This window comes from Schistocerca cancellata, chromosome 12 (genome assembly GCF_023864275.1).
Source record: "Schistocerca cancellata isolate TAMUIC-IGC-003103 chromosome 12, iqSchCanc2.1, whole genome shotgun sequence".
Classification (NCBI taxonomy): Eukaryota; Metazoa; Arthropoda; class Insecta; order Orthoptera; family Acrididae; genus Schistocerca; species Schistocerca cancellata.
The window spans coordinates 52,141,934-52,155,664 of NC_064637.1; the positions used below are offsets into that span (position 1 = coordinate 52,141,934).

The window sequence follows — 13,731 nt, forward strand, 5'->3', positions numbered from 1 at the left end:
GACGTTCGTCAGAAGATTATATTAGATTAGATTAGTACTTGTTCCATAGATCATGAATACGACACTTCGTAATCATGTGGAACGTGTCAGGTTAATAAAAGGTGCCTATACAAGGTATTACATTACACAAAATATTGCATGGCACTCAATATTTTTAATTTTGTTTTGTGGGTATTGGGGAAATTACCTACTTACTATATCCAAAAATTCATCTAATGAGTAGAAGGAGTTGCCATAAAGAAATTCTTTTAATTTCCTTTTAAATGATTATATGGCTATCTGTCAGACTTTTGATGCTATTAAGCAAGTGACAAAGGACTTTTGTGGCAGCATAATTTACCACCTGCCGGCCGGGGTGGCCTTGCGGTTCTAGGCTACGGTCGCAGGTTCGAATCCTGCCTCGGGCATGGATGTGTGTGATGTCCTTAGGTTGGTTAGGTTTAAGTAGTTCTAAGTTCTAGGGGACTGATGACCACTGCAGTTGAGTCCCATAGTGCTCAGAGCCAGCCAATTTACCCCCTTCTGAGCCAAAGTTAGATTTAACCTTGAGTAGTGAAGATCGTCATTTCTCCTAGTGTTGCAGCCATGCACACTGCTATTACTTTTTAATTCGTTCGGATTGTCAATAACAAATTTCATAAGTATATATATATATATATATATATATATATATATATATATATATATATACAGGGTGAGTCACCTAACATTACCGCTGGATATATTTCGTAAACCACATCAAATACTGACGAATCGATTCTACAGACCGAACGTGAGGAGAGGGGCTAGTGTAATTGGTTAATACAAACCATAAAAAAATGCACGGAAGTATGTTTTTTAACACAAACATACGTTTTTTTAAAATGGAATCCCGTTAGTTTTGTTAGCACATCTGAACATATAAACAAATACGTAATCAGTGCCGTTTGTTGCATTGTAAAATGTTAATTAAATCCGGAGATATTGTAACCTAAAGTTGACGCTTCAGTACCACTCCTCCGCTGTTCGATCGTGTGTATCGGAGAGCACCGAATTACGTAGGGAACGGTGATGGACCTTAGATACAAAAGAGACTGGAACAGCACATTACGTCCACATGCTAACACCTTTTTATTGGTCTTTTTCACTGACGCACATTTACATTACCGTGAGGTGTGAGGTATAAGTACACACGTAGTTTCCGTTTTCAATTACGGAGTGGAACAGAGTGTGTCCCGACATGTCAGGCCAATAGATGTTCAATGTGGTGGCCATCATTTGCTGCACACAATTGCAATCTCTGGCGTAATGAATGAATGTCGTAAACACCGCAGTACATCTGGTGTAATGTCGCCGCAGGCTGCCACAATACGTTGTTTCATATCCTCTGGGGTTGTAGGCACATCACGATACACATTCTCCTTTAACGTACCCCACAGAAAGAAGTCCAGAGGTGTAAGATCTGGAGAACGGACTGGCCAATTTATACGTCCTCCACGTCCTATGAAACGCCCGTCGAACATCCTGTCAAGGGTCAGCCTTGTGCTAATTGCGGAATGTGCAGGTGCACCATCATGCTGGTACCACATACGTCGACGCGTTTCCAGTGGGACATTTCCGAGCAAAGTTGGCAGGTCATTCTGTAGAAACGCGATGTCGCAGCTGTTTGTTACAACACGCAACTGAACGTTGCGAGGCTACAGTGAAGATCTCTAGCTCTTTAAATAAGTGTCTGCAGGCTGATCTTGGATGAGCTCCAGCAATTATTCTGATTACACGCTTTTGTGCAATGAATACTCTTTCTTTTACTCAATGATGAGTTACCCCAGAATATGATGCCATACGAAAGCAGAGAATGAAAATAGGCGTGGTAAGCTAATTTACTGAGATGTATATCTCCAAAATTTGCATTGACCCTAAATAGCATAAGTAGCTGAACTCAAACGTTTCAGTAGAACCTCCATGTGTTTCTTCCAGTTCAACCCCTCATCAATGCATGCACCTAGAAATTTTGAATATTCTACCTTAGCTACCGATTCCTGATCGAAGTCTATATTAATTAATGGTGTCATTCCATTTACTGTGTGGAACTGTATATACTGTGTTTTGTCAAAGTTTAAGGAGAACCCATTTGCAGAGAACCACTTAATGATTATCTGAAAAACATCGTTTACAATTTCAACATGCTGTCATAGAATTCCTGTGTTGTGAAAACGAGACAGTGGGAAACAGCCAGAAGAGGCTGAAAAAGGTGTACGAAGATGCTGCTATCTATCGCAGTACAGTTAGTCGGTGGGCAACCAGGTTACGTGATGAAAGCGGGCACGGCAATATTGAGGACTGTCCTCGCAGCGGCAGGTCTCGTACTGCACACACTCCAGACAATGTGCAGAGAGTTAACGAATTGGTGACTGCTGACAGACGCGTCACAGTGAACGAATTGTCACGCTACTTTGGGGTAGGGGAAGGAAGTGTTTGCAGAATACTGAAAGTGTTGGCGTTAAGAAAGGTTTGTGCCAGGATGTAGACAGTGGCTCACAAAGAAACAAGTGAAACGGTATGCAGCGAACTTTTGGAACAGTAGGAAAATGGTGGAGATGAATATTTTGGAAGAATTGTGACAGGTAATGAAACATGGCTCCATTATTTTTCACCAAAGACGAAGAGGCAATCAGAGGAGTGACATCATGCAAAATAATTAAAACCACACCTTCTGCTGGAAAAGTTATGGCTTCGGTGTTTTTCGAACCCGAAGGACTGTTGCTTGTGGACATCATGCCAAGTGGAACCACCATAAATTCTGATGCATATATGACGACACTGAAGAAACGTCAAGCTCGACTGAGTCGTGTTCGACCACATCGGCAAAAGCAGGATGTTTTGCTGTTGCACGATAATGCACGGCCACATGCCAGTCAAAAAACCGTGGAAGCGATCACAAAACTCGGATGGACAACACTGAAACACCCGCCTTACAGTCCTGACCTGACTCCACGTGGCTATCATCTCTTTGGGAAACTGAAAGACTCTTTTCGTGGAACAAGGTTTGAAGATGATGTCTCCCTTGTGCAAGCTGCCAAACAGTGGCTCCAACAGGTTGGTCCACAATTTTACCGTGCGGGTATACAGACGCTGGTTCCAAGACGGCGTAAGGCAGATGAGAGGTTCAAATGGCTCTGAGCTCTATGGGACTTAACATCTGAGGTCATCAGTCCCCTAGAACTTAGAACTACTTAAACCTAACTAACCTAAGGACATCACACACATCCATGCCCGAGGCAGGATCCGAACCAGCGACCGTAGGGGTCGCGCGGTTCCAGACTGAAGCGCCTAGAACTGCTCGGCCACTGAGGCCGGCGCAGATGAGAGGGATGGAAATTATGTGGAGAAATGAAAATATTTTTTCTAAAGCATGTATCTACACAGTGTAAAACTTTCAAACATGTAGAATAAAAGATGGATTAAAAAAAAATTGTGTGGATTTCTTTTGGAGTGTTCCTCGTACATAGACAAACGTCAATGTTGGTGCTTCAGATGTGATGTTCGTTATGTGCGCCGGTGAAGTTTCGAACTGTGCTTCCAGATGGCAGAGCCGTAGTACAGCTTCAAAATGGCGTCCACGTATGGCTGACATTACAAGCAGCATGCTGTTATTGAATGCTCGTGTTCAGAAAAAGAAACCGCGATGAGCGTCCATAAACTTTTCTGTGCAGTGTATGACGATGTTGCAGTTGACAGAACTACAGTTGGTCCATGCAGGGAATGCAGAAACAGAGCTCTGTGATCAGCCACGCTCAGGACGTCCTGTCACAACCACTGCTCCTGAAACGTCCCCTTAGAAAAATTAATGAATTACTGTGCTGATAAACCTCTTACATTATTTGATTTTCAAACAGCTGAGCAGAACTGAACTTACTCAGACATTTCGCCCTTTATTTATTCTGATCAACACTAAACTAACACACGATAGTTTTAACGCAACGCAATCTGACTTTTAATAATCCCTACAAAAGAATGGCCCTGGCTAACATTAACCTATGCCTGTCGCAAATCACTTACCTCACAAAAATCTTCGTTACTCGAACTACTGCAATACAGCGAGCGCCACTACTGCCAGCTAAATAAAAGATTCAGACTACTGAAGGCACTAACTACTGATAGGCATAGTTAGCAAATGAAAGATTTTGATAGAGAACAAACAATGTATTTATCTTAATAGTGTTCAAAAGTCAAAATATATATGGCAATTCATGACATCCATTCTTACAAATGTACTGTTTCTGATGGACACACGTCCAGATCATCCACTCTCAAAAATCCGCCATCTCACTTCCCCACATCCACCACTGCTGGCGGCTCACCTCCAACTGCGCTACGCTACGCGCTGTTAACATCCAGCTGCCCAACACTACAATGGCAGACAACAATGCAAACTAACCACAGACTGCACACAGCACAGCCAGTGATATTCAAACAGAGCGCAACGTAACGTTGCCAATAAGAAAACATAAACAGCCTACTTACACTCCAGACATGCTGAATCGTGCGGATGCCATTATTTGTGCTGATCGGGACATCAGAACTCAACAAAAAAATGGTTCCATTGGCTCTGAGCACTATGGGACTTAACTTCGGAAGGTCATCAGTGCCCTAGTACTCAGAACTACTTAAACATAACTAACCGAAGGACATCACGCACATACATGCCCGAGGCAGGATTCCAACCTGCGACCGTAGCGATAGCGCGGTTCCAGACTGTAGCGCCTTGAACCGCGTGGCCACTCCGGCCGGCTCAGAACTCAACAGTTGGCTCTACAGTTTTCGGTGAGTATTGAAAGTGTGTCTGCAGTGATCGAGACTCTTGGATATTCAAAGAGGTGCTCACGATGGGTTTCACTGATGCTCACAGGAGACTAAAAGATTCAAAGATAGGCCATTTCATCTGAATTGGTGGAGCGTTTTGAGGGGCCGCTGATGATGATGATGATGTTTGGTTTGTGGGGCGCTCAACTGCGTGGTTATCAGCGCCCGTACAATTACCCAATCTTTGCTCAGTCCAATTTCGCCACTTTCCTGGATGATGATGAAATGATGAGGACAACACAAACACCCAGTCATCTCGAGGCAGGTGAAAATTCCTGACCCCGCCGGGAATCGAACCCGGGACCCCGTGCTCGGGAAGCGAGAACGCTACCGCGAGACCACGAGCGGCGGACGAGGGGCCGCTGAGATTCTCTACGGGGAAGCCACTATGAAGATGACGAGAGTGTCAGTTATGCAGTGAAAACATGGCTACGCCTATAGGACAAGAGCTTCTAACAGCAGGTAAATATGCTCTTCCGAGCTGTTGGCTTACAGCCATAGAATGTGATGGAGAGTACTTAGAAAAATAGGATATAGACAGGACATGCTGATGTACACTACTGGCCATTAAAATTTCTACACCAAGACGAAATGCAGATGATAAATGGGTATTCATGGGACAAATATATTATACTAGAACTCACATGAGATTATACTTTCACCCAACTTGGGTGCATAGATCCTGAGAAATCAGTACCCAGAACAACCACCTCTGGCCTTAATAACGGCCTTGATACGCCTGGGCATTGACTCAAACAGAGCTTGGATGGCGTGTACAGGTACAGCTGCCCATGCAGCTTCAACACGATACCACAGTTGATCAAGAGTAGTGACTGGCGTTTTGTGACGAGCCAGTTGCTCGACTACCGTTGACCAGACGTTTTCAATTGGTAAGAGATCTGGAGAATGTGCTGGCCAGTGCAGCAGGCGAACATTTTCTGTATCCAGAAAGGCCCGTACGCGACCTGCAACATGCGGTCGTGCATTATCCTGCTGAAATGTAGGGTTTTGCAGGGAGCGAATGAAGGGTGGACCCACGGGTCGTAATGAATCTGAAACGTGATGTCCACTGTTCAAAGTGCTGTCAATGCGAACAAGAGGTGACCGAGACGTTTAACCAATGGCACCCTATACCATCACGCCGCGTGATACGCCAGTACGGTGATGACGAATACACGCTTCCAATGAGCGTTCACCGCGATGTCGCCAAACACGGATGCGAGCATCATGATGCTGTTAACAGAACCTGGATTCATCGGAAGAAATGACGTTTTGCCATACGTGCAAACAGGTTCGTCGTTGAGTACACCATCGCAGGCGCTCCTGTTTATGATGCAGCGTCAAGGGTAACCGCAGCCATGGTCTCCGAGCTGACAGTCCATACTGCTGCAAACGTCGTCGAACTGTTCGTACAGATAGTTGTTGTCTTGCAAACGTCCCCATCTGTTGGCTCACGGATCGAGACGTGGCTGCACGATCCGTTACAGCCATGCGGCTAAATGCCTGTCATCTCGACTGCTAGTGATACGAGGCAGTTGGGATCCAGGACGCTCTTGAACCCACCGATTCCATATTCTGCTAACAGTCATTGGATCTTGACCAACGCGAGCAGCAATGTCGCGATATCATAAACCGCAATCGCGATAGGCTGCAGTCCTACCCTTATCAAAGTCGGAAACGTGATGGTACGCATTTCTCGTCCTTACACGAGGCATCACAACAAGGTTTCACCAGGCAACGCCGGCGCCTACCTTGTGTGAATGCTGTGAAAAGCTACTCATTTGCGTATCACAGCATCTTCTTCCTGTCGGTTAAATTTCGCGTCTGTAACACATCATCTTCGTGGTGTAGCAATTTTAATGGTCAGTAGTGTATATCGTGACCAAATTCTGAGTCTTAACAATAAATACGTTCTGAGAAAGAAATGTGGAGCATTACGTATTGAACGACCCCCGTAGAATCACTATCGTAGTTTGGGCTTCGTATCCGTTACAAACTAATTCACTGTCGTCCTTTATTTACACTGCGGTGACAAAAGTAATGAGAAACTTCGTAATACCGTCTCACAGCTCCTTTTTACTGACTCAGTGCAGGAATATTAAAGAGACCTTTAGACAAAATAGAACCAACAGTGTAAATATCAAGAGCTCAGTTGGGAAACCAGTCCTAAAGCTAGGGCGGTGAAGTTGATGGCAATATTATGGAAATGGAGGAGTACGTAAACGAAGATGAGATGGGAGATATGATACTGCTTGAAGAATTTGACAGAGCAATGAAAGACCTAAATCGAAATAAGACACCAAGAATATACAAAATTCCGTTAGAACTACAGATAGCCTTGGGAGAGCAGAGTATGTCAAAACTGTTTCATCTGGTGAGAAAGATGCAGGAGAGAGGCGAAATGCTCTCGGACTTCAAGAAGAATATAGTAATTCCAGTTTCAAAGGAATCAGATGCTGACAGTTGTGAAAATTACAGAATTATCAGTTTAACAAGTCACGCTAGCAAAAATACTAACACGAATTCTATGTCAGGAGACGTTCAGATGGAAGAAATCCGGTGTAAAAGAAAAAGAAACAGGAGTGACAATCAGATTCTATAAGAACGAAGTGGCTGAGATTAGGAATTTTCATCAGGAACAAGAAGCAAAAATTAGAAAAGGTGTGCGGTGGTGTATCTACTCTTTCTCCTCTTACATTCGATGCTTACATCTAACAAGGGGAGGCCGCCAATTGTGAAATTCAGATTCGATTCATACAGCGCATAATAAAAGCTCATGGCCAGAGGTGTCATGTGGCAAAGCACCAAGAAGCACTTCTCAGCCGTTGTCGAGAAAATCGACAGTTAAAAGAAACGTTTGCGGTGAAATACTCTCTACGCTTAATGATTTTCTACAGCGTTGTGGCGCAGCGGTAAGCGCTGGAGTTTGTAATCCGAAGGTCGCCGGATCGAATCTCGCGCCATGCAATTTATTTTTATTATTATTTTTTTGTAATATATATATTAATGAATTGCTTATGCATGTTGGTGAAGGCGGATCGCTCTCCAATTGTACCGCCTCCATTTTTCCGTTTGTTTAACAGGGTGTACCATAGCTCTCCCATCCGCACTGATTTTCGACGATGTTACAAGTTGCGCTAGGGACCGCATCTACCTTCTTTCGAAGTTGGCACGCAACTACGCTATTATGCGGCGGCTCGTTTCGGCCCATCAACATCTGTCCTTCAAGTGTAACGAGCGAGTAACGGAGTTTATATTTCATACCTGCCACAGCAAATTTGTGTTCGTGGGGTCTCTATTCTAATTCGAACGTTTGACTTACGCTATACGTATTCGTTTCGGAATATTGTTTCTACGTCTTTCGTTAACTATACGTGGTTAACATTATGAAGACAATTAATAACCTTTGTGAAATACAACTTTGTTTTGGGAAAACATAATGATGTTCTAAGTCGCCAGTTTTTCCACGACAAACGACTTTCAACAACTTATTATATGCATAATGGTTGCAACTCATGGCCGGGAATTATATATATATATATATATATATATATATATATATATATATATATTTGAATTACAAAAAACAAATACTAAAAAAACGGTTGAATGGTTCAGGATTCGATCCGGCGACCTTCGGATTACGAGCCCCAGTGCTTACCGCTGCATCACGACGCTGCAGAAAACTTTTACCCTTAGAGAGTATTTCACCGCAACGGTTTCTTTTAACTGTCGATTTTCTCGACAACGGCTGAGAAGTGCATCTTGGTGCTTTGCCACATTACACCTCTAGCCATGAGCTTTTATTATGCGCAGTATGAATCGAATCTGAATTTCACAATTGCCGGCCTCCCCTTGTAACAATCTATCGGCCATATCCGTGGAACTATTTAGGTTGGGATCAAAATTAATGAGCAGAAGATAGACTTTATATGTTGCGCAAATGACATTGCTGTGGCCACGAAATCGGAAGAAGTGTTCAACACAGTCTAAAGGATGTTCTATAATCAGGATAAACAAGCAGGACCGAAGACCAGTATGAACCTTTAAGAATAAGAACTGAAAACTGGAGCTAGAAGTGGTAGAGGAATTTATTATTATAGATAGAGGAATTTATTATCATTATTATTATTATTATTTTAAGCAGGATCATGAGGAATGGCGGAAACCTGAAAGAAATTGTGAGCCGAACACGGCAGGCTAAAATTACATTTAATCTGAGGAAGACTCTGGAAATGCAGAAACGGACCATGAAAGCATTTGTTTAGCGTGTGGCCCCACACAGTTGTGAAACAGGGACGTAGGAAGAAAGAAGCTGACTAGAAGCCCTGGGATATGTAGCTACAAACGGAAAATCAGCAAGAGAGACGCAGTTACTCAATGTAGAGGTGCTCAGAGCAGTACAGGAAACCAGGTCTGTGTGGGGGCAATCTCATAGGAGACGTTTTATGACACAACAACAAAGATGAAACAAGGAGCTATCGAGGTAAAAAGTTGCTGGCGACATCCAAAGATATTGCACATGCATCAGATAATCTATGACCAGCTTAATGCCCTCCGCTTCCCTCACATAGACAGTGTGGACTGCTCAGACTTTTCTTTTTTTTTGTTTTTCTTTAACAGAATTTTTATGTTGTCACCTTCAAATTTTTCACGCCGGTTAAGGCCATAGAAGCAATGTCTTTTCCGAATGTACATCTGACCAAGAAGCAATTCTGGTAACTGGAGCCCATGGTTTTTGTTAGTCATGCCTTTTGAGTTCTTGTTGTGATAGTTCCATAGGAACTTACATCCCCTTCATATCTAACCAAAAAGTGAAACTTTTCATAGTTTTACATTTAGAAATTCTTTAATATAACCGAGTATTTAGGTTAAAATTTCCATACCCTACCACACCTACTTAGGGCCTGTATTTCCAAAAATAATGAAGCACATGTTCTTTTTATTTCTATCAGAGAAGCCAAACACAATTTTTTGCAGATTTCGCTTTGAAAATGCTTTCATAATGAAATAATTTCATAAAACTTTCCATTGCCTATTTCACTGCCTTAGGGCGCTGAATTTACAGGAACACTGAATCACGTGTTTTTCTTTTCAAACGAGAGGTCATACACCAATGTACATAGGAGTAGCTTCAAAAGTGCTTTAGTAATTCTTTAATAATGATTTATTTTCAAAGAAACATTCACCCATCATTTACCCCCTTTGTGGCTGAATGTCCAAAAATGCTGAAACACATACTTTTGTACATCTGACTGATGAACCAAAGCCAAATTTTAATAGTTCCTGATTGTCGTAGTAGCGACATATCTTTAAAAAGCATTTAACCCCTTATTTCAACCCCCGGCAGTGGAATCTCGAACAGTCCCTTCTTAAACGATCAACGGTCTCCCAATTTCAACATTCTACCCTTAGCGTTTTAGGCTGGGCGACGGTGAGTCACTGGATGAGTCTGGCCCTATTTCATCCCCTTCGAGGTTGAATTTCAAGAAACAGTGATACACGTTCTTTTTCTGACTAAGAAACCAAATACAAATTTTCTAGGATTTATATTAAAAATGCTTTCATAATGTAATAATTACATAAAATTTTTCATTCACTATTTCACGCCCATAGGGGTTGGATTTCTAAAAACAATGAAACAATTATTTTTTTAATTGTACTCAAGAGTCAAATACTAGTTTTCATACACGTTGCTGTAAAATAATTTTGTAATTTTTTCATAATGGCTTATATTTATAAAATGTCTGTCACCCAATACTTCATTTGCATAGGGGTTAAATTTCCAAAAAATGCTGAAAGACATATTTATTCATTTCAGACGAAGAAACCAAATACCAGTTTTCGTAGGTCTTACTCCAAAATTGCGTTAATGGCAATACGTATTCAAAAACTTTTCATATCCTATTTCACCCAGTTAAAGGTGCAATTCCGAAAAATTTCTTTTTATGTGACACTTACAGTATAAGATCAACACTGTGTCCAAATTCCAAGTTTCTATCCTTTGCGGTTTAAGCTGAGCGATGATGAATCAGTGAGTCAGGATGATTCACGAAGATATGCAAATATTATAATATGTTATTCTACAAGTAAAACTAAAGAAAAAAGTTCATATATACATAGGTCCGCAAATGTTTGGTTACGGAGTTAGCGCTAGTAAAAGATTTTGCCTGAAATTTAGCAACTTCGCTAGTACGAAGCCATCACAAAAATGTACGAGGTTAAAGTAAAGCACGATTTCCATTTATTTTGTTGTTACTGATCTGGTGAATCTAATAAAACATGTCCCAGACGTGTATCTGCAGTAGTTTTCAAGAACATCCAGAGAAGCAAAGAAGTAATTTAGTAAAATATTTAGTTTATTAACTGTTTGGCCCAATTCGTTTTTTTAAATTCCAGACAACTGCAGAAAGTTTTCAACAGAAATTGTAGAGAATTTAGGTTTGGAAAAATGGCGGTAATAACGTTAACTCAAAGTGTATGAATGTGGCAGATAATCTGCTTTTATTAATACCATAGCACACGTGAATTCATGTTACACCGGAAAAACCAAAACTCATTGTTACGGAAATTGTACAGTGTACCTAAAATTTCACAATACATTCACAATAAATATTCAAAAATGTCTCCACCGAGTTTAATTCATTTAGCTGGACGCCTATGAACAGATATTGTTGCTCGTTTCAGTTTCACAGGGTTGTTCTTAATTTCGTCTATTGCACTGATAATGCGTGCAAGTAACGCCTCACGTGTATTTTGTCCTCTTAAACTATGTCTTTCATTCAGCCCCATACACAAAAATCCATTGGTGTTAAATCGGCAGATTTGGGTGGCCATAGACGTCTAGCACGACGACGAATCTATTTCTGGGTAAAATGTTCATTTAAAAATGTAGTAATGGCATTGGCGAACTGTGGAGGCGCGCCGTTATGTTGAAAATACATTTGCAGTCACGTAGCAAGTGGAACATCTTCGAGCAAGCGGGGCATTTCGTCTTGAAGGAATTGTAAGTACGTCTCGCCAGTTAGACGTCCTAGGAAAACGAATAGCCCCATACAGTATGTGTTGATTATAGCACGCCACCATTTATGTTAAATCGCCCTGGAAACCGAGTTACTCCGTTGCATGTTGGTTTGCTTCAGCCCATAATTGCTATTTATATAAATTTTTTACACTATCTCGAGTAAACTGTGCCCCATCAGTAAATAAAATGCGTTTGTGTAACTGCAGATTAGTATTTAACCAGCTGCACAACTCCAAGCATGGGCAGGATCTTCCGGATATAAATGATGCACTTTTTGTTTACGATAAAAATTAGAAATTATTGTATTTCAGCGCACACCATAACTTAGATTGTGAAATGCCTTATCGTTGAGAAATATGTCGTGTACTGGTAACCGGTCTAAGTTGAACAGCATCCATAATATCCTCATCATCGTCTTCACGTATCGAGCGCTCGTTCTGGTCTTCTGTAACATTCGAAACACTCCACTAATGGTTCGTACATTCAGAATCCTCCGGGTAGGATAATGTACGTCATATTCGTTAACTGGAGCCGTAGCATTATCATCACATTTGCCATAAATAAACACCATATCGGTGTATTGCTCTGTCGTAAATTTGGAAGGCATCTCTATTTCATAAATAATCAACAAACTACAACTATGTGATTTCACTTAAATGCACTGTTGTTATTATGTTGTTTCACTGAACAAAATAGAAAACTAACTCGTTTCGAGGTTAGGGAACGACTGAAACAGTTCACTAACGGTTGTCAATAACGACATAAACGTTTCTACGTTCTTAATGGGAAGTAAACAAATGTACTTGTATAATTATCTTTGCTTCTCTAATTGTCCTGGAAAACTACTGCAGGTACACGTCTGGGGACATGTTTTATTAGATTCATCAGACCAATAACAACAAAGTAAATGGAAATCGTTCTTTACTTTAACCGCGTATAGTTCTGCGAAGGCTTCATAGTATCGAGTTGCTAAATTTCATGCAAAATCTTTCATTAGTCGTAACTCTATAACTAAATATTTGTAGACCTGTGTTTATATGAACTTTTTTCTTTAATTTTACTTGTAGAGTAACTTATTAAACTATGTGCATATCTTCGTGACTCACCCTATACGTACATGTGAGATGCACTGCGTAAGTGAAAATGAAGAAGAAGGCAGACAGAAGGAGAATAGCGTACTAGTGCAAACCAATCTCGGAATTCAGCACTGGAGACAGTATGTGTAGGATTAAGGTTTGTGCCCCATTCTTGTTGTTGTTGTGGTCTTCAGTCCTGAGACTGGTTTGATGCAGCTCTCCATGCTACTCTATCCTGTGCAAGCTTCTTCATCTCCCAGTACCTACTGCAGCCTACATCCTACTGAATCTGCTTAGTGTATTCATCTCTTGGTCTCCCTCTACGATTTTTACCCTCCACGCTGCCCTCCAGTACTAAACTGGTGATCGCTTGATGCCTCAGAACATGTCCTACCAACCGATCCCTTCTTCTAGTCAAGTTGTGCCACAAACTCCTCTTCTCCCCAAATCTATTCAATACCTCCTCATTAGTTATGTGATCTACCCATCTAATCCTCAGCATTCTTCTGTAGCACCACATTTCGAAAGCTTCTATTCTCTTCTGGTCTAAACTATTTATCGTCCATGTTTCACTTCCATAGATGGCTACAATCGATACAAATACTTTCAGAAAAGACTTCCTGACACTTAAATCAATACTCGATGTTAACAAATTTCTCTTCTTCAGAAATGCTTTCCTTCCCATTGCCAGTCTACATTATATATCCTCTCTACTTCGACCATCATCAGTTATTTTGCTCCCCAAATAGCAAAACTCTTTCACTATTTTAAGTGTCTCCTTTCCTACTC

The 13,731-nt window shown here is 41.3% G+C and overlaps 1 protein-coding gene across 1 annotated transcript in view; it reads left to right on the top strand.

Moving 5' to 3' along the window:
• The window catches only part of LOC126109775 (natterin-4-like), a 78,539-nt gene that overhangs the window by 44,580 nt on the left and 20,228 nt on the right, over positions 1-13,731 (top strand). The window lies entirely within an intron of this gene.